This window comes from Cervus canadensis, chromosome 25 (genome assembly GCF_019320065.1).
Source record: "Cervus canadensis isolate Bull #8, Minnesota chromosome 25, ASM1932006v1, whole genome shotgun sequence".
In the NCBI taxonomy this organism is placed as follows: Eukaryota; Metazoa; Chordata; class Mammalia; order Artiodactyla; family Cervidae; genus Cervus; species Cervus canadensis.
The window spans coordinates 27,600,200-27,621,592 of NC_057410.1; the positions used below are offsets into that span (position 1 = coordinate 27,600,200).

A 21,393-nucleotide genomic window follows, 5' to 3' on the forward strand; every position below is an offset into this window, starting at 1 on the left:
AGGCTCTAGCTGCTGTTAATAGACTTTGGTGTGCGTGTGTGTTTATTTTTTCTCCGATGGCCAAAGATCGGATAAATTGAGTTCCTGGTGTTTACAGATGTCAGAAATTCCAACAACTGAGCACTGCAATATTGCTAGACATTTTCTTCTGCGACTGCCGTTCAGGAAAAAGGTAAGACTTGGCATTTACAAGGGTCACAGGGCCCTTGAGTCCACATAGCACCTTTCCGGTTTCAACGCCCGCGTGCTGGCTGACAGCCCGCCAGCGTGTTCCGCGGCCGCGTCCCGGCGCTCTGCCCGGGAGCCCCTCCCGCGCGGCTCGGTGGGGGCGTCGGGGAGGCGGGCCCGGGGACGCTCGCGAGGCGCTCCGGCGCGGCGCCCCCTACCGGCGCCCTGCTCCCTCGCCCCGGATCCGGTCCGGGCGGCGCGGGGACGCCGGCCTGACAGCCAGCGAGCGGACGGGCGAACGGCGCGGAGCGCCGCGAGCGAACGGGCGCGCCCTGCAGGGGTAGGTGGGCCTCGGGACGCAGGCAGGCGGGCGGGCGGGCGGGCGCGGCGTGCGCGGCTGGGGTCGGGGGCGGGCGGGGGGCGCGCGCCGGGGGTCGGCACGGGGGCGGGGTGGGCGGGGGGGGGGCGCGCGCGGCGGCGCGCGGCGGGCGCGAGTTATCAATTATGCAAGGACTCGGGCGGCACGGGGGGCGGGCGCGGGGAGCGCTCCAAGATGGCGCCCACCGCAGTCCCGCCCGCCGCATCCTCGGCGCCTCTGCAGTCCGGCCGCGCCTCCCGGGCCCCGCGCTAGGGCCGCCGCTGCCTCCCTCGCCGCCGCTGCCGTAAGTCGCCCCAGAGCCCCTGCCCCGGCGCCGCTCCTCGTCCGCCGGGTTCCCTTTCTCGCCTCGGGACTCTGGAGCGGGGCTCGCCCATCTCCAGTCAGGGGCTTTGCCGCAGAGTGCGCGGCGGGGCTCTAGGGGCCATGGAGCGGGGTTTGTGCCCTCCGGGTTTTGTACAGGTGCTTGGAAGTCTTGCTTCCTTCTAACGTGTTTATCGGGGATCACTGAGGAGAATTGAGGACCACTGCCCCCCACCCCCATACACCCTCTCTCTCCTCCGCTCTTGGCTGCACAGGGGGACTCTGGCTGCCCTCGGCGCCCCTTCCGTGGTGCAGCACCCCCTCCTTCCTGTATCCCAGAGCCAGGGCAGAGTCGGGGCCCCTTGCCCGGTTGCACTGGAAGGGCAGCGCTGTCCGGATCTTCTAGAGCAGCTCCTTAGCTCTACCCCCTCCCCCATGTCTTACTGCATCCTTCTCCCCCATCCAGCTCCAGATTGTTACCAACTGCAGAAGCCAGGGGCTCGTGGGTTCTTAGGGTAGCCGGGACTCCCCTGTCCTTTACTCGGATGCGTCCGTCCCCCTCCTGACAGGGTGCTCTGGGGCTGTGTTGGGGGCCCCCGGGACCTTCCTCGGCAGGCTAGGATTCCTGCATTAGGGAGTACATCACTTTGAGAATATCCCCTTCCCCCACCCCCACCCCTACGCCACCCGATGCAGAGCCTGCTTCTCTCCTCCTCTCTCCTGCCCTCCCCCACCGTGCCACCGGCAGCGAGCACCCTGGGCTTCTGCTAGCTTTGGGCTTACAGGACTGCCCAGCTGCACAGGCTTGGACCCCAGCTCTGTAGTTCTCTCTCGGTACTCGGGGGACTGCAAAGCCTCTGCGTTTTTCCTGAGAGCTCAGCTCCATCCCCTCCGTGCCAGCAGCAACCACCAGTGGAGACTTGGCAGTTAACTTTCGGGGGGGCTTAGCTAGGGCTTTCAGACCCCTCCAAGGGCCCCAGTTTCGAAGTGATATGGAGTAGGAATCATTTTTCAGTCTGATAAATATGATTTTTCAAACCATGCATTCCTTCCAGGTACCCCACCCTGTGCCCTCTTCCTCACTTACACTGCAGTTTTTGAAACCTGGGGGAATACATTTTACATCCGGAGACTCCGGGGTTCCAGTATTAGTATCCATAATAAAAGGATGTCATCTGTTTGGGGAGGGGGGGAGGGTTGGAGAAGAAACTTTGCATTGTATCTGGCTAATTCAGGGAGAGGGAGAAATAATTAACATGGAGCAAACGCTACCAAACAGGGAAAATTGCTTTTAATGCATGCACAGTGGGCACCAGAGTAGTCGGGATGGAGGCAGAAGGTGTGGGTGAGGGCTCTGGGGGCCAAAGGGGAAGGCTCTTTTTGTAACTGTTTCTCAAGTTTGAACCTGGAGAGCCTTCAGAGAGGTCGGGGTGTGCTAAGTCTGGGGGTGTTTTAGTTTTCCAAGGGAGATTTCTGGTGTGGTAGGTTTTCACTGTTTCACAGTCTTTCTGTACTTCTCTTTTCTCCACGTGCATTAGAAGATAATCACCATTATTGGGGGACTTTTTTTTTTTGTTTCTTCTTAAGGAAAAAAAATTTTATTTTTGATGTGTAATGTAAATGGCTGGGTGACATTACCATCCGGTACCATCCTGGTGGAAATCTTGGGGGAATCAGACTTAAAATGCTGAAAGCTTTGTAATACATTGCCTTTAACCTGGTTCTTGAAATACCGCAGCATTTCTTCTTTGGAGCTCATGACACACAAGGCCTTCAGTTCTCCCTGAAAGAGAATTTGATTGCTTGGAAGGGGGGTGGTAGCGATGGCTCGGCACTCAGCGAACATTGTCTGTCCTAGAAATTGAGGCTGTCCCTGGAGAGGGCTCTAAGCATGTTCTGTGTTCTGTGGACATCTGATACAGGGTATGTGTTAGTGTGTTGTGTTTCTTAGTAGTGTTGCTGGTGGGTACTGCAGCGCAGTTCTTGACAGTGCAGGCCAGTTACTGGTTTTTTGAGTTCAGTGTGAGAGGCTGACTTAATACTTCTTCGGTTTTCTTTTGGGGTTTTGTCAGCTTTTATCAGAACATTTGAAGGGTTTTATTTTAAATTAATAAAGGATTATGAAATGGCAGATAGTGTACTTAAAAACAAACAACCACACAGTTGGTTGTTGCTTTCTTTGCAGGGTCTCTAACAAATGTTTCTCAGGGCCCAGCTTGCCCCGCTTTGGTTGCCTGTGTCGAGGTTTACGCCAGGGGCTCTTGCCGTGGTGCTGAAAGGACAGTTCCCTTGCAGGCCTGCTAGTGGAGTGCATACAGGCTGGACATGGTTTGGGTTTTTCTTGCTTTTATGTCAGCAGGCTCTCCTGTAGATGTGTGCGTGTGTGTGCATGCGCAGCTCGGTTATACTTGAAGTTGCAGACCTAGTTATCATATTTTATTACTCCCACATAACTCTTCATTTTGGCTGTCCCTCATGGAGACAGTGTTTTTACAGGCTGCAACAGATCCATATGTAAGTCACACAGTGACATTTTGCTGACTGCATTATTTCAGCACATTTTGATAATTTCAAGTAGCAAGAAACTATTAATGTTATGATATTTTGGTCTCCCAAATTAATCACCTGGATTGTAAAGTTAAGCTGGATCAGAAGGGCATCTTATTTGGGTTGATTTGAACAGTGAGCTAGGAAAAGGATTTGACACAGCAGAGGCCAGTATGTGATTCATTGTTTCACCAAACTAATTTGTCAAAAAAGTATTTTAAAATCCTAAAATAGTGAAGAGGGCCATAAAATTCAGCTTGTATGGATCTCCCACCTAGCACAGGGATCCCCTTATATGAGACCTCACATAAAGCAGCGCATTCCACTGGGGTTCCACTGTGACTGAAGTACTTCTGTGTCATTGAAAAGGTAACATAAAGTTAAAAGACATTAATTGGGCGTGATCAGGGGCAGATGTCGTTCTTGTGCTTCTTACTAAGAAAAGAGTTCTTACTAAGAAAAGAGTTCGGTGTTCTATAGAGATTATACAAGAACCTGCACCTGCTTGAAAAGAATACAAAGATAGAGACATATCCACCTAAAGCAAGGAAAACATTCTTGAATGGAAGCAAAAATAATTATCTTTAATGTGCCGATAGTATATAACAAGTTGTTCTAGAGCCACATGCATAAATTAATGAATACTTAATTCCTATAGATTATATCGAAGAAGGAAAGTAAAACCACACTGTTTAGAAAGTGTCAAAAATGCAGTTTATTCAGCAGTTGCTTAAAGTAGGGTGTAGGCAGCAGCTAGCTCACCCCAGCGGACCCATGGCCTCCAGGCCTGGTGCTGGGTGCTCCAGCCCAGCCATGGTGCAGGTTTCCCCCATAACAGATACTTATCGCCCAGTGTCGTGGGAAGGCCCAGTTGCCACAGGTTATACGCCCATCATGCAGGCCTCTCTGCCATCCTCCCCAGCTTCAGCAGCACCTGGAGGTAACACCCCCTGCTCTTCCCACACCTAGCCTTTGTTCTGGAAACCTCAGAGAGGATTGGGGCTTGTCTCAAGGAATCTTGCCCCTGGGCCCTGCCTTAAGCCTACACTCCTGACCTCTCTGCTCACCCTAAGGGCTCTCTTAAAGCCCACTGCCTCCTCTGCAGCTCCTCAGAGGTACCACTCTTTCCACTCTGGGTCTTGCCTTTTCCTAGCAGTGTCCCAGCTCCTGGCAGCCTGGGAACAACTCTACATAGAGTGACCTGGGACCAGGCACAGGGAAACTTGTATCGCTCAAGCAGTGTCTAACTGCATAAACAGTAATGTCTGAATAAAGTGCTCTGGGGTGTAGGTGGTTCCTGCAATTGGCCAAAAAAACCCCACAAAAAACCAAAAAACAGTTTATTCAGAGATGAGTTTCCATAATTATAAAAATAAAGTATACTTATTACAGAAATATTTTAATATGTGAGAAATGGGGGGAAAAGTCATCGTTAGTGAAACAATTGTGTTTTATGGTTATTTCAGTTTTGTTTTTCTGTAAAGAGGGAAAGAAGCACTTGGCAAAGGTTATTCAGAATAATAAAAATAAGTATTTTAAAACCAAGCCTTTTAAACTCTTAAGTTCACAGTCTACTAGTTGGTCATTTAGAGACTTAACTGCTAGACTGTTAGATTTCAATTTCCTTTTTTTTTTTGGAATCATTTTTTAAAAATTTCAAGAAATTATCTTTAATGTAAAAGAATTCATTCTTAGAATTGGGCTCAAATATAGCCAGTTAACTAGAAGAATAAAGAAAACTTCTCTCAATCAGGGACTCAATAAATATTCTCCCTCTGCACCTACTGTGTGTGAAGCATTGTACTAAGCACTAACACTCTTTAAATGGCAAGAACCAGCTTAGAAAATTATATCATGCTCAAAAACTATGGCTATTAAAGTGTTAAAAGAAGGGAACAGAACTTTCACCCTTTATGTATATTAATTGCTGAAATACTGAATGGTAGCATATTAGATCTAGCCCAGTGATTCAACCTAAAAAGATTAATTTTGTGCAGAAACATGAAGTAAATGTATATAAAGAAAAGGCAAAGAAGAAATCTGGGAAAATTTTCTTTGTCCCTTTGTGAAGTTATAGATATACAACCAGGACTCGCAGTTTAGGTGAAATGAAGACCTAAGAATGTTGTCCTGGTTACACCATTGAGAGGGAAACGTCAGAAGCAGTGTGGGCTTTGGGGATAGGCAACACTAAAGTTCAAGTCTCCACTCTTCTACTTACTAGCTTTGTCACCTTGGATAGGTTATTTAATCTATCTGAGCTTTGGTGTTCTCATCTGTAAAAATAGGAATAATAATACCTACGTGGCATAGTGTTTGTGGGGATTAAATGAAATCTCTGTTTCCTTATGGTTTCTGACACGTGGAGCTCAGTGTATATTAGCTCCTTTTCCTCTCGGGATTTAGCAGCTTAGTGTGTATTTATATGTGTATTTGATATAGTATTTGTGTACTATATTAAATTTCAGTAGTCTGAAAAGCAGACGGTTGCTTTATCTTCAGTCTGGCTGAGGATAGAGTCAAGAGGTATCCTGACTTTGGATGGACATTGCTAATGTAAAAGGAGAAGAGTTTTATTGTACAATTGCGGTGCTGACCACCACCATGCCCATGCAACTGCAGTTACTAAAGTAATTCTTTCCACGTTCATTCCCAAACTATTCTAGAATAGGACTTTTTACCAAGTAAGAATGCTCTGGCACTCACCAGTTGGCAGGCAGCTGAGCTGGTTTTAGCCATGGCTTGAGATCTGAAGGTGGAATGGACTCAAAGGCTGAGGTTCTCCTTAATTGTGCTAAGTGATTATACAGGTTTGGAGTTGCTTTTGTCTTCAGCACTCTTCTAGGTTTTCCCATTGTATAGTCCTTCTTGTGGGGAGGAGGTGGGCGGGGAGTGCAGCATGTGGGATCTTAGTTCCCCGGCCAGAGATTAAACCCATGGCCCTGCATTGGGAGTGTGGAGTCTTAACCGCTGGACCACCAGGGAAGTCCTCAATTATATAGTCTTCTAACTGCTTTCTTTGAATGAGTGTCTTACATTTAGGTCTCATCGCTGACCATCTACCTAATTATTACTCTATGTTTATAAAAACTTTAAAAACCTTTTGATGAGTTGATTGTTTGAGTTAGGTAAGACAGATATTATTCTACCCATTTTCAAGCTGAGGAAATTGAGTACCCTAGATTGAGTTGTCCAGGGCTTGTGGGACCATTAAATAATGAAGTGGAGATAGGGACCCAGGTTGGTTAATTCATGCTTAAAGATTTTTTTTTTCTATTAAATGGTGTTATATTCTGATATTCAGATAACCAAGTAATGTGAACAATTTTGACTTTATTTTAGGAAATTATCATTATCCTAGGTAGCTAAACATATCTTAGTGAGTGGGCATAATGAAAGATTCTGGAATAGGCAGAGGGAGGGCAAGAGTAGCTTTGAAGGAGAGCATTCTGGAAGCAGGAAAGATGAGGGAAAATGAGCAGAGGATGTATCTTATCAATAAATAGAGTATAGATGAAAAGAGGAGGCACTGAAGTAACATGCTTGTTTTGTTTCTGCAGCTATCCTAGCTACATTTTTTTAAAAGTCGTCATGTCTTTGGGTTTGCTTGTCTTTCTTAATTTCTCTTGCACATAAACACATGTTTGGCTCCTCATAAATGCTCCCACATTGCCAACATAAGTTATAACCAGGACCATAGGGGAATTATGGCCACTATCACCTGGACTCTTTTGCTTATGCAAGGCTGAAATTGGTGTAGGACTCAGAGAAAAATTGCTGCTGAGGGGGTGAAAGTAACCTAGTTGAAGTAGAAGAGTTCTGGGAGGCTCTTAGTCTAAAAGAGCAAAGGTGAAAGTAGATAATAGTTCTGATTTCCCTTAGGTATATGGAGATGTGTCGTACTGAGCAGAGTGGAACAGAAGAAAAGCTGGGACTCTTAAAGGTGTGAGATGTGCTCTTAGTTTGGAACTGAAGCCTCTTGATCCTGGAAGGAGTTGATTGGGTTAGGATAACTAAAGTGTTGTCTGTAGAGGGAGGTTTTATATTCACTGTTGGTGGTAGTAAGAGGCTTCCGGTGTTCACTGAGCTTGTCCCAGGATCTGGAAATGGAAAGCACTGAAATCCCTCAAAAGACACATTAACAGGCTCCTTTCATGTTCAGTTGATTAGTGTGATTTTTATGCTGTAAAATCTTTTGAGTTCCTGGGGAGTAAGAACATCAGAGAAATACGGTGAATGCTTATTTATCCAGGGATGGGTTATCTAGGCTATGAATTATACATGCCATTTATTTTCCGCCCTTTTCCTACATTTTGAGTATTTAACTGATTATTAGCATTTCCATCATAGTGAACTTGGGAAAGGAGAAAAAGTCAAAATTAAAATGTTACTGTAAATTTTTAGATAGTGATTGATAAAGGAAGAAATCAATTAAAAAAGTAGCTCATTTTTCATCTATTCTTACTCTCTTCTTATTTTAAAGTATAGACAGTTGAAAGCTGAGCCTCCAGAAGCTTAATGTTCACCAGAAGCCAGTATGAAATGGCATTTTTCCTTCATTTTACTGAGTGACAGCCCTGTAAATAAATAGGTCTTAATTTATTACGTGGTTAGTTTCTTGTTTCACAAGGAATTTTTCTTCAATTAAGGATAAATGCAGCAGGCTTTTGCTTCACATTCACTAGTATCTTTTTGTTTTAGCAAGCAGCTGAATAAAAATGCTTTTAACTGAAAGCAAATTGATGCATTATTATTAAATTGCAGAGAAGGATTGAGCAGGTTTCAAAAGAGACTGGTAGTGCTTTCTTGGAGGTCAGAATACCCAGAAGTCTCATTTGCTACAGAATTCCCAATTGGATAGCCAGAGATTTTGGTGAAAATTAAAAGGAGAAATGTCTTGTTTCTAGAAATGATACCTTGAAGAAAATAAAGCATTTAAAATAGATTTATACTGTGATAAGGAGGAAACCATTGGGAGTGTGAGAAATTATCAAAGCGGAGAGTGAGAGAAAGTGAAAAGAATGACTACAATATATGTATACCTATGGCTGATTCATGTTGATGTTTGACAGAAAGCAACAAAATTCTGTAAAGCAATTATCCTTCAATTAATAAAAAAGAATGACTGTAGTGAAAATGGACAAGGGAATTTGGATGTGAACTTGGGGAGAGTTCTCTCTTCTCTGCAGACTCCTTTGGATACATATCTCTGTTCTATTCCCTGAGCTAGAGTGATCCTGAACTTCTGGATCTAGCACAGACCTTTAGGAGGATGTTTTGTGTTTTAAATGTTATTTTACCCCTTCCTCTGATAGAACTTTGCTGCAGATTGCTTACTTTTCCTGATCTCTGCTTTGGAAAAGATGGAGAATACTTTCTTGCTTTGTAATAAAACAAACAAACAAAAAATGGTAACATTCTTAAACGTGTTTTTAATTAACTTTTTTTTTTTTTAAAAAAAAGGATTTTAAGTCATTTAATATAAAAACATTTTATCAAAAGGCACTGTTGCAGGTATCTCTCCATTCTATACATAAAATTTATCTTTAACATTTATTTGTTTGAATAGTTAACAGAGGCAAAGGGTTAAAAAAATCAGAAGCTTCAAAGTTAAGTCTTCCTATCCTGTCACCTTCACTGAGTGTGCATTCTATAAAGATAAATACTGTTACCAGCGTCTTTGTATCCTTTCTACATGATATGCTTGTAAACACTTTCTCTTCCTTGTCCCCCACACAATTATATCCATTGTCTTTTGAGGAAGACTGTTAAAATAGTTTGAGGATTTGAATTCTCAGTCTAGGTCATTTTAGATCAATTAATTCCCCCTTAGCAAAAAAATTTAGTGACATTCTTAAATGTATTTTTAAAAATTTCCTCTTTTTTTTTTTTTTAAAGGATATTAAGTCATTTAACATGAAAACATTTTCTCAAAAAGCACTGTTGAAGGTATCTCTTCCATTCTGTGTTATAAATTTGGGGATTTGAATATAATTAGAGTATAATTAGAATTATATTCAAATTAGAATAGAAATTTCACCAAGAACAAATCAGTAGGACTAAGGTAGAATACCCCAGTGGCAGATAAGCCTGCAAAGATGGGGGAGAGTTAGCTAAACATTATGAATTTGTTGACGTTGCTTGCAGTTATCCTTGGAGACAATGGAGAACATAGAAGGTTTTTTTTTTTTTAAAGGCATGCAGAATGATACATCATCAAAGTTTATAATATTTTAGGAGGATTGGGCAGCAGTGAATGTACAGTAGGATGAAATAGAACAAGGAATGGACTTCCAGTTAACTGGCTGTTTGATTTGGCCTAGTTGTGTGGTAACAAAGCCTTGGACTTGGATAGTAGTGATGAAGACAGAAAGGAAAGAACATGAATATAATTTTTATGTGTGTGTCACATGGATGTGTGTGTTTAAGCAGCATTTTTCAATGTAAGAAGTTGTTTCTCAGAAGGCCCAATAAAACTTGGTGAATAACTTTACTTGAGGAGAAGGTAGGAGGAGGAGTTAAAAAGTTATTTTGCTCTTTTAAAGTTGAGAGACAGAGAATCTTCTCTTTAGAAAATCTGAGGAAATAAGTTCTGTAATATATGTTGGCAGTCTAGTCCAGAGCATCTTGGTTAGCAGGCTACTGATTTCTAATTTTTAATTTTTTCTCTGCAGAGGGTTTTTCTCCTGAGCTCATGCTTTCTTTAAGGAAAACCTAAGTCTTCCAACTTTTTTATTCTGTGTGTTCTCTCACTGATAAAGATTACTTAATCTTCGTAGGTTTCTATCCTTTGCTTGCCTTGTGGTCTTTCATTCTGTCCATATATAGACACTTAGCTCATTTGATATTCTCAACTTTTTCCTTGATACTCTCAACTAACCTTTGGTTTAATGTATAAAGAAAGAATTATGCGCCTTTTCATAGGACTGTATGTTTTCATAAGGACTATTTTGTCCTTACTGAAACTCAGTGACTTTCTCTCTTTGATCATTTGCTTATATTCTCTGTGTTTTTTGGAAGCCATTGTAGTAAGTAAGTTAAATTGCAGGCTGAATTAAAGGTAGCAACGGAGAGGATTTTAATAGATGAAAGCAGAAGGAAAATGTTAGGCTTTATGAGCCAGTAATGTTGCTTGTCATTTTTGGTATTGATCTTGGACTGTCCATACAAAATGTCAGACTTCACTTGCATAAACTTCCTTGGTATAGCTGGGCTACAGAACAGTGGTGAGTGGGCCCTAATGAGTCACTTCAGTATGCAGTGATAGCTCAGAGTGAAGGGTGAGCTCAAGGATGTGGGGTTCTAGCATTTCGCAGTAGGTAAAGATCTTTGAATAAGAAAAAATAAAGGATGATCAGAACATCAGAACACACACATGCAAAATAACAGACTGCATCTAGAGAAAAGCAATTTAATTGGTTGAATTTTTTCATTTAATTTTCCTTCTCCCCTCCGAAGTTACTGAGTTCTTGCAAATTCAATTAACGTTTGCTGCAGTTTGCACTCACACTGTTGGCAAGACATCTCCATGGTTTGTGTGGAACCAGTGGACCAGGCAGAGTTCACGTACAAGACATTAGTAAATTTCGCACTCTGTTTAGGGCTGTAAAGGATTTCCCACGCAGCGCAGTGGTACTGAGCATGATGTCCTTTAGGGATGTAAAGCGTCTTTACAATAATCCCATCAGGAGGTTCCCTGTGCAATCATGTTGTAAGTTTGTACCTGTTTCCTAGTTTGAATGCTCAAAGTAATAGTGATTAAGAACAGTTAAACAGCAACCTCTTGGGAAGCCATTCTTAAAATAGTTTGGGTTGAGGAAAGTCCATAAAGACCACATAGCTAAATGATGGCAATCTGTTTTATTAATCTAGATGTTCTAATACAAGTAATATTTTAGTAGGTTTGTGTTGTTGTTGTTCAGTTGCTCAGTTGTGTCTGACTCTTTGTGACCCCATGGACTGCAGCACGCCAAGGCTTCCCTGTCCTTCCCCATCTCCTGGACCTTGCTCAAACTCATGTCCATTGAGTTGGTGATGCCATCCAACCGTCTCATCCTCTGTCATCTCCTTTCCTCCTGCCTTCAATCTTTCCCAGCATCAGTCTTTTCTAATGAGTCGGCCCTTTGCATCACTCAAAAGTGTTGGAGCTTCAGTTTCAGTATCAATTTTTCCAATGAAGATTACAGTTTGATTTCATTCAGGATTGCCTGGTTTGATATCCTTGCAGTCCAAGGGACTCTCAAGAGTCTTCTCCAGCACCACAGTTCAAAAGCATCAATTCTTTGGTGCTCAACTTTCTTGATGGTCTAACTCTCATATCCATACATGACTACTGGAAAAACCATAGCTTTGACTGTATGGACCTTTGTTGGCAAAGTAATGTCTCTGCTTTTTAATATGCTGTCTAGGTTTGTCATAGCTCTTCTTCCAAGGAGCAAGTGTCTTTTAATTTCATGACTGCAGTGATTTTGGAGCCCAAGAAAATAAAGTCTGTCACTTTTTCCATTGTTTCCACATCTGTTTGCCATGAAGTAACGGGATCGGATGCTATGATCTTTGTTTTTTGAATGTTGAGTTGTAAGCCAGCTTTTTCACTCTCCTCTTTCATCTTCATCAAGAGGCTGTTTAGTTCCTCTTTGCTTTCTGCCATAAGGGTGGTGTCATCTGCATATCTGAGGTTGTTGATATTTCTCCCTGCAATCTTGATTCTAGCTAGTGCTTCATCCAGCCCAGCATTTCACGTGATGTACTCTGCATAGAAGTTAAATAAGTAGGGTGACAATATACAGCCTTGATGTACTCTTTTCCCAATTTGGAACCAGTCTGTTGTTCCAAGTCCAGTTCTAACTGTTGCTTCTTGACCTGCATACAGGTTTCTTAGGAGGCAGGTAAGGTAGTCTGGTATTCCCAGCTCTTTCAGAATTTTCCACAGTTTGTTGTGATCCACACAGCCACAGGCTTTTGCATAGTCAGTGAATCAGAAGTAGATGTTTTTCTGGAATTCTCTTGCTTTCTCTATGATTCAGTGAATGTTGGCTATTTGATCTCTGATTCCTTTGCCTTTTCTAAATCCAGCTTGAACATCTGGAAGTTCACAGTTCATGTACTGTTGAAACCTAGCTTGGAGAATTTTGAGCATTACTTTGCTAGCGTGTGAGATGAGTGCAGTTGTGCAGTAGTTTGAGCATTCTTTGGCATTGCCTTTCTTTTGGATTGGAGTGAAACCTGACCTTTTCCAGTCCTGTGGCCACTGCTGAGTTTTCCAAATTTGCTGGCATATTGAGTGCAGCACTTTAACAGCATCATCTTTTAGGATTTGAAGTAGCTCAGCTGTAGTTCCATCACCTCCATTAGCTTTGTTCGTAGTGATGCTTCCTAAGACCCAGTTGACTTTGCATTCCAGGATGTCTGGCTCTAGTTGAGTGATCACACCATCGTGGTTATCCTGGTCCTTAAGATATTTTTGTATAGTTCTTCGGTGTATTGTTGCCACCTCTTCTTAATATCTTCTGCTTCTTTTAGTTCCATACAGTTTCTGTCCTTTATTTTGTCCATCTTTGCATGAAATGTTCCCTTGGCATCTCTAATTTTCTTGAAGAGATCTCTAGTCTTTCCCATTCTATTGTTTTCCTCTGTTTCTTTGCATTGTTCACTTAGGAAGGCTTTTTTATCTCTCCATGCTATTCTTTGAAACTGCCTTCAGATGGGTATATCTTTCCTTTTCTCCTTTGCCTTTTGCTTCTCTTCTTTTCACAGCTATTTGTAAGGCCTCCTCAGACAACCATTTTGCCTTTTTGCATTTCTTTTTCTTGAGGATGGTCTTGATCACCGCCTCCTGTACAATGTTACGAACCTCTGTTCATAGTTCTTCAGGCACTCTATCAGATCTAATCCCTTGAATCTATTTGCCATTTCCAGTGTATAATTGTAAAGGATTTGATTTAAGTCCTACCTGAATGGCCTAGTGGTTTTCCCTACTTTCTTCAATTTAAGTCTGAATTTTGCAATAAGGAGTTCATGACCTGAGCCACAGTCAGCTCCAGGTCTTGTTTTTGCTGACTGTATAGAGCTTCTCCATCTTTGGTTGCAAAGAATATAACCAGTCTGATTTTGGTATTGACCATCTGGTGATGTCCATGTGTAGAGTCGTCTCTTGTGTTGTTGAAAGAGGGTGTGTACTGGGACCAGTGCGTTCTCTTGGCAAAACTCTGTTAGCCTTTGCCCTGCTTCAGGTTTGTACTCCCAAGGCCAAACTTGCCTGTTATTCCAGGTATGTCTTGACTTCCTCCTTTTGCATTCCAGTCTCCTATGATGAAAAGGACATCTTTTTTTGGTAGGTTTTTAGGTTTTTATTTTTTCACTTTCCTTTCATTTGTAATATTTCTTCTTCCTTGTCTCTAGAAAAGGGAGTGGTGAAAGGCACAGATTGAGTGATGAATTGAGTGATTAAGTGGAGTGGGGAAACAGAATGAGCCTATGAGCATTTCACTCCTCTCGCAAGGCTTTTATTTTTTTTTTCTCTCTGACTCATACAGGAAAACTTAAGCCATAAGGGCCGAAGGGGTAAAGGTTTATTTATTTTGGGATCTTAATGTAGATTCTTTGCATTAGAAATTGCTCCAAAACTTTACAGGTCAAAGAAAATAAGTCCGTTTGTGTCATGAGTGGGTATCAAGGACTTGTTGTTAATTAGATCCGAATATTTTCTGTCTTTCATTTTGATAAGCTTATATGCAGCTCGATCCTTGGGGCTAGCATGCTGTGTTCCTAGCCACACGCTCCTTCCTGACCATTAGGAAGTCTCTGGTCTGTATTGTCCCTTGCAGCTTGTAGGAGGTGGGCATTTTCCACTTCCCTCTCCTCAGCAGGCTGCCCAGGTTCCCAGGGCTGAGGTAAGCAGTCATCACCCAGGGGGGTGTGACTCCTGTGTCTTGCTTGGGCTCTGCAGCCCTGCCTTTAAAGGCCCAGGCTAGTGCTTGGGGAAAGGCCTTTTAAAGAGCAGTGCATTTATCACTCTGCAATCTACTGCAAAACCTGAAGGAGAAAAAGTCCTCCCCGGAAGCAATGCCACTTTTCTAGCCAGGTTTCCAGAACCGTTAGCTCCTTACAGACACTGCTTCTGTTTACAGATGGTGAGTTGTTCAGGGTTTACCAGTTGTTTTTCCCTTCCATGGTTTAATTACAGAACCTAGTTGAGAACTCTTACTTGTGAGAACTGAATGCTGACTTTTGCGGATGTTATAAAAATCTAGTCTGTAGAGTTCAAAGTATGGATACTAGTCTGTGTTTTAAGCAAGAGAGTATTAGATGTTCTTTTGGTGGAAACTGAGGCATCGTAACTCCTGCAATCTATTTGTAGCCTTGGGCCAAGACCCAGTGCTGCTGGGACACACAGGGTCCTTTTTCCTATTTGGAAATTTATTCCTGTTAGGGTACTATAACCAAACGGAGGACTGTTTCCTTCACAAGAAGAAGTTCAATATTACTGTAATATTTGAAAAGCTTTTGAAGTTCTAGCTTACGTATGGCAAATATATGTTTTTTCCTTTTTAACATTTTTAACAGCTTTAGTTATTTTTTATTGTTGTTTTAAAAATTTACAAGAGGACAGTTGAAAAAAATTTCGGACTAGAGTTCTATGAGTTTTAATACATGTAGACATGTTACATTTATGTAACCAGGACTACAGTCAGGATACGAAAACAGTTCCATCACCTCAAAAAACTCTCTGAGGCCCGTTTGTAGTCAAAGCTTCTAATGTGTGATCTCTGCCAGCTCCCAAATGGCTCTCTGTTCCTGTGGTTTTGCTGTTTTATAATGTCATTTAAACAGAATCGTGCTATAGAATAGAATCTTTTGAAATTGCCTTCTTTCACTCGCATGGTACCTTGGAGATTTATCTGTGTTATAATCTTTATCAATAGTTTGTTCTTTGTTTTGCATAGTAGTATCCCATTGCATGGTTATATATCAGTTTGTTTATCCATTCATTTGTTGAAGGATATTTGAGATATGTCCAGTTTCAAGTGATTATGAATACTGCTGCTATAAATGTATAGGTTTTGGTATGAACCTGAATTTACAGTATTCAACGATATCTGTAAGGGTGAATTGCTGAGAAACAAAGTAAGTATATGTTTACCTTTATAAGAAACTACTAAACCGTTTTTTTTCAGAGTGATTATATCATTTTCCTTTTCCATCAATAGTGTATAAGAGTTGTCGTTAATATCTGCATTTGCACTTGGTATTGTCAGAATTTTTGTTTTTTTTTTAGTTTTATTGTGGTAAGAATACCACAGAAATCTTTCCTATTAACAAAATTTTAAGTGTACATTGTTATTGACTATAGGTCCAATGTTTTACAGTGGATTTCTAGAGCTTATTCGTCTTGCTTAATTGAAACTTTCTGTCCAGTGATAAGTAACTTCCTATTTCCCTCTTCCCCCAGCCCTGGCAAACATCATTCTATGTGAATTCTATGACTGTGACGATTTTGTATATCTCGTATAAGTGTAATAATGCAGTATTTCTCTTTCCATGAATGGCTTATTACACTTAGTATGATGTCCTCAAGGTTCATCCATGTTATAGCATATGTCAGAATTTCTTTCTTTTTTAAAAAAGCTGAATAGTATTCCTGTGTATGTGTCTACCACATTTACTTTGTATGTTCATCTATAGATGGACATTTAGGTTGTCTCCCTATCTTGGTTACTATTGAATGGTGCTGCAATGAACATGGTATAGCTAATATTTCTTCAAGATTCTGATTTTAATTCTTTTGGATAACTACCCAGAAGTGAGATGCTGTATTGTATGGTAGGTCTAGTTTTCATTTTTTGAAGGATTTCCATACTGTCTTCCATAGCAGCTGCACCATTTTGCATTCCCACCAACAGTGTGCCAGGGGCTCTGGTTTCTCTGCATCCTTTCTAACACTTGTTATCTTATTTTTTTTTTTTTTTTAATAATAGCTATCTGCCAGCTGTGAGGTGATTGCTAACTGTAGTTTTTTTAATTTCACATTTCATTGGAAGATAATTGCTTTACAGTCCTGTTAGTTTCTGCTGTGCCCAGTGTGAATCGGCTCTGAGTACACATACACCCCCTTCCTCTGTGCCTCCGTCCCTCCCATCCCCTCCCGCACCTCTAGGTCACAGAGCACCAAGCCGTGTTCCCTGTGCTACGCAGCAGCTTCATCCTAGCTGTCTGTTCTCACTGTAGTTTTGATTTCACCTTCTCTTGATGATTAGTGATATTGAGCATTCAGATTTTTTATTTTGGCAATTTTAACAGGCATGTAGTGGTATCTCTTTGTAGTTTCAATTTGCTTTTCCCTAAGAGCTAATGATCTTGAGCATTTTTCACATATATATTGCTGTCCATATGTCTTCGGTTAAGTGTCTTAACCAAATCTTTTATTCAAATCTTTTGCTCATGTTTTAAATTGAGTTATCTGTTTTACTCCTGTGAGTTTTGAGAGCCTTTTTAAAAAAACATATATCCTGGATATCAATCATCAAGTAAATTACTTGAACATGTTTTGTCTTAGTGTGTAGCTTTTCTTTTTCTTCTCTTTACAGGGTCCGTTATAGAGCTAACGCTTAAATTTTATGTAAGTTTAATTTGTCAGTTTCTTTCTTTGATGGGTCATGTTTTTGTTGTAAATAAGAATTCTTTACATAATCCAAGCTTGCAAATATGTTCTTTGCTTTCCTCTAAGAGTTTTATGGTTTTGCATTTTACATTTAGATGTATAATTCATTTGAGTTAATTTTTGCGTTGGATATGAAATTTAGGTGAAAGTTCATTTTTACATATTTATTTTTCAGATAGATGTGTGATTGTTCTAGCACCATTACTATTAAAAAGACTACCCTTTTCCCCTTGAATTGACTTTGCACTCTTGTCAAAACTCAATTGGCAATATTTGTTTTGGCCTTTTTCTAGATTATTCTATTTCATTCTTATACATATCTGTCCTGTCACCAGTACCACACTGATCTGATTATAGATATGTAACTTTACAGTAAGGCTTAAAATTTTGTACTGTGAGTCTTCCAACCTAATTTTTCTTTCTTCAAAATTGTTTGGCTATTAATAGTTCTTTTGCTTCTCCATTGAATTTCATAGTCAGCTTGTCTATGTCTGCAAAAAACGCTGGAAGAAGTAGTGGTAAACCTCTCTCATATTCTTGCCACAAGAACCCCATAATCAGTATGAAAAGATAAGAAGATATGACTCCTCAAGACGAGCCCTCCAGGTTACAAGGTGTCCAGTATGCTCCTGGTGAAGAGCAGAGAAGTTACTAATAATTTTGGAAAGAATGAAGTGGTTAGGCCAAAGCGGAAATGAAACTCAGTTGTGAATGTGTCTGCTGGTGAAAATAAAGTCTGATGCGGTAAAGAACAGTATTGCATAGGAATCTGGAATGTTAGGTTCATGAATCAAGGTAAATTGGATGTGGTCCAGCAGGAGATGGCAAAAGTGAACATTGACATATTAGGAATCAGTGAACTAAAATGGACCAGAATGGGCAAATTCAATTCAGATGACCATTATATCTACTACTGTGGGCAGGAATCCCTTGGAAGAAATGCAGTAGCCCTCATAGTCAACTGAAGAGTCCAAAATGCAGTACTTGGGTACAATCTCAAAAAAGACAGAATGATCTTGGTTCATTTCCAAGGCAAACCATTCAACATCACAGTAATTCAAGTTATGCCCCTACCACTGATGCTGAAGAAGCTGAACAGTTCTATGAAGACCTACTAGACCTTCTAGAACTAACACTAAGCAAAGATGTCCTTTCATCATAGGGGATTGGAATGCAAAAGGAGGAAGTCAAGAGACACCTGGAGTAACAAGCAAGTTTGGCCTTGGAGTACAGAATGAAGCAGGGCAAAGGCTAACAGAGTTTTGTCAAGAGAACACATTGGTCCTAGCAAATACCCTTTTCCAACAACACGAGAGATGACTCTACACATCGACATCACCAAACAGTCAGTACAGAAATCAGATTGATTCTATTGTTTGTGACCAAAGGTGGAGAAACTATACAGTCAGCAAAAACAAGACCTGGAGCTGACTGTGGCGCAGATCATCAGCTCCTTATTACAAAATTCAGGCTTAAATTGAAGAAAGTAGGGAAACTACTAGGCCATTCAGGTATGACCTAAATCAAATTCCGTATGATTATCACAGTGGAGGTGATGATTAGATTCAAGGGATTAGATCTGATAGAGTGCCTGAAGAACTATGGATGGAAGTTCGTAACATTGTACAGGAGGCGGTGACCAAAACTATCCCCAAGAAAAACAAATACAAGAAGGCAAAGTGGTTGTCTGAATAGGCTTTACAAATAGCTGAGAAAGAAGAGAAATGAAAAGGAAGGGAGAAAGGGAAAGATATACCCTACTGAATGCAGAGTTCCAGAGAATAGCAAGGAAAGATAAGAAGGCCTTCTTCAATGAACGTTGCAGAGAAGTAGAGGATAACAATAGAATGGGAAAAATCAGAGATCTCTTTGAGAAAAGTAGAGATGTCAATGGAACATTTCATGCAAGGATGGGCAAGATAAAGGACAGAAATGATAAGGACCTAACAGAGGCAGAAGAAATTAAGAAGAGGTGGCAAGAATACATAGACGAGCTACACAGAAAAGGTCTTAATGACCAGTATAACCATGATGGTGTGGTCACTTACCTAGAGCCAGACATCCTGGAGTGTGAAGTCAAATGGGCCGTAGGAAACATTACTACAAATAAAACTGGTGGAGGTGATGGAATTCCAGCTGAGCTATTTCAAATCCTAAAAAATGATGCTGTTAAAGTGTGGCACTCGGTGTGCCAGCAAATTTGGATAACCCAGCTGTGACCACAGGACTGGAAAAGATCAGTTTTCATTCCAGTCCCAAAGAAGGGCAGTGCCAGAGAATGTTCAAACTACCATACAGTTGTGCTCATTTAGCATGTTCATATGTTAGTAAGGTTGTACTCAAAATACTTCAAGTTAGGCTTCGTCAGTACATGAACTGAAAACTTCCATATGTACAAGCTGGGTTTAGAAAAGGCAAAGGAACCAGAGATCAAATTGCCAGCATTCATTGGCTCATAGAGAAAGAAGGGAATTCTAGAAAAACATCTTTTCCTTCATTAACTACGTGAAATCCTTTGTGTGGATCACAACAAACTGGAAAATTCTTAAAGAGATACCAGACCACCATACGTGTCTCCTGAGAGACCTGTATGTGGGTCTAGAAGCAACAGTTAGAACCTTACATGGAACAACTGGTTCCACGTTGGGAAAGGAGTACAACAAGGCCGTATATTGTCACCCAGTTATTTAACTTCTATGCAGGGTACATCATATGAAATGCTGGACTGGATGAATCGTAAGCTGGAATCAAGATTGCAGGGAGAAATATCAACTTCAGATATGCAGATAATACCACTCTAATGACAAAGTGAAGAGGAACTAAAGAGCCTCTTGATGAAAGTGAAAGAGGAGAGTGAAAAAACTGCTTAAAACTCAGTATTGAAAAAGCTGCTTAAAACTCAGTATTAAAAAAAACCAAAGGTCATGGCATCAAGTCCCATCACTTCATGGCAATTAGAAGGGGGAAAAATGGAGGCAGTGACAGATTTTATTTTCTTGGGCTCCAAAATCACTGTGGACAGTGGCTGCAGCCTTGAAATTAAGATGCATACTCCTTGGAAGGAAAGCTATAACAAACCTAGACAGTGTATTAAAAAGCAAAGACATCACCTTGCCGACAAAGGTCCATATAGTCAATGTTATGGTTTTTCCAGTAGTCATATACAGACAGATGTGAGAGTTGGACCATGAAGAAGGCTGAGTGCCAAAGAATTGATACTTTTGAACTGTGGTGAGGAGAAAACTCTTGAGAGTCCCTTGGATCACAATGAGATCAAACCAGTCCATCCTAGAGGAAGTCAACCCTGAATATTCATTGGAAGGACTGATGCTGAAGCTGAAGCTCCAGTACTTTGGTCTCCTGATGCGAAGAGCCAACTCATTGGAAAAGACCCTGATGCTGGGAAGGATTGAAGGCAAAAGAAGAGGGCGGCAGAGGATGAGTTGACATCACCGACTCAATGGACGTGAATCTGAGCAAACCCTGGGAGACAGTGAGGGACACAGTAGCCTGGTGTGCTGCGGTCCATGGGGTTGCAAAGAGTCGGATACGACTTAGCAACTGAACAGCCTTATAGTTCTTTTGTCTTTCCGTTGAATTCATAGCTGGTCTGTGTCTGCAAAAACTCCCACCTGCATTTTGCTTGTGTGTGTGCTTTCTCTCAGTCATGTCTGACTCTGCAGCCCCATGGACTGTAGCCTACCAGGTTCCTCTGTCCATGGGTTTTTCCAGGCAAGACTACTTGAGCGGGATGCCGTTTCCTGCTCCAGGGGATCTTCCTGACCAAGGGATCGAATGTATGTCTCTGTTGTCTCCTGCATTGGCAGGTGGATTCTTTACCACTGAGCCTCCTGTGAAGCCCTGTTTTGCTTGGGACTGCATTAAATCTGGAGATCAGTTTGAGAATTGATAATTGTGTCTTCCAGTCAATGAATATGATAAATGTCTTCATCATTTATTTAGGTAGTATTTTATTTCTTTTATCGCTTTATATGGTTTTTCCATTAGTCGTGTACAGTGTGAGAGTTGGACCATAAAGAAGGCTGAATGCTGAAGAACTGATGATTAGACGTGACTCAGTGACAGAACAATTATTTTATAGTTTTCAGCATATAGGTTTGCATATATTGTTAGATTTATACCTATTTTTAAGCTATTGTAAATTTTTAAAATAAAGTTTCAGTTTCTAATTCATTTCCAGGATATAGAAATAGGATGGATTTTTTCATGTTGAAGTTGTGTCTTACAGCCTTATTAAACTCTTTAATTCTAGGAGCTTTATTATAGGGTTTTGGGGGTTGTTTTTTTTGTTTGTTTTTTTACCGTGATGTTTGGTATG

General features: G+C 41.3%; 1 protein-coding gene across 3 annotated transcripts in view; it reads left to right on the plus strand.

Moving 5' to 3' along the window:
• The first annotated feature begins 386 nt into the window (after nucleotides 1-386).
• SCN8A (sodium voltage-gated channel alpha subunit 8) overlaps nucleotides 387-21,393 on the plus strand; it is a 195,889-nt gene continuing 174,882 nt past the window's right edge. For 2 of the 3 annotated variants that reach the window (XM_043447085.1, XM_043447083.1), the window contains exon 1: nucleotides 707-830. The gene's annotated coding sequence lies outside the window, so the exon portion shown is untranslated. Of the gene's footprint in view, nucleotides 509-706; nucleotides 831-21,393 lie in introns of those variants that run through there. The other variant, XM_043447084.1, reaches the window with a different exon arrangement.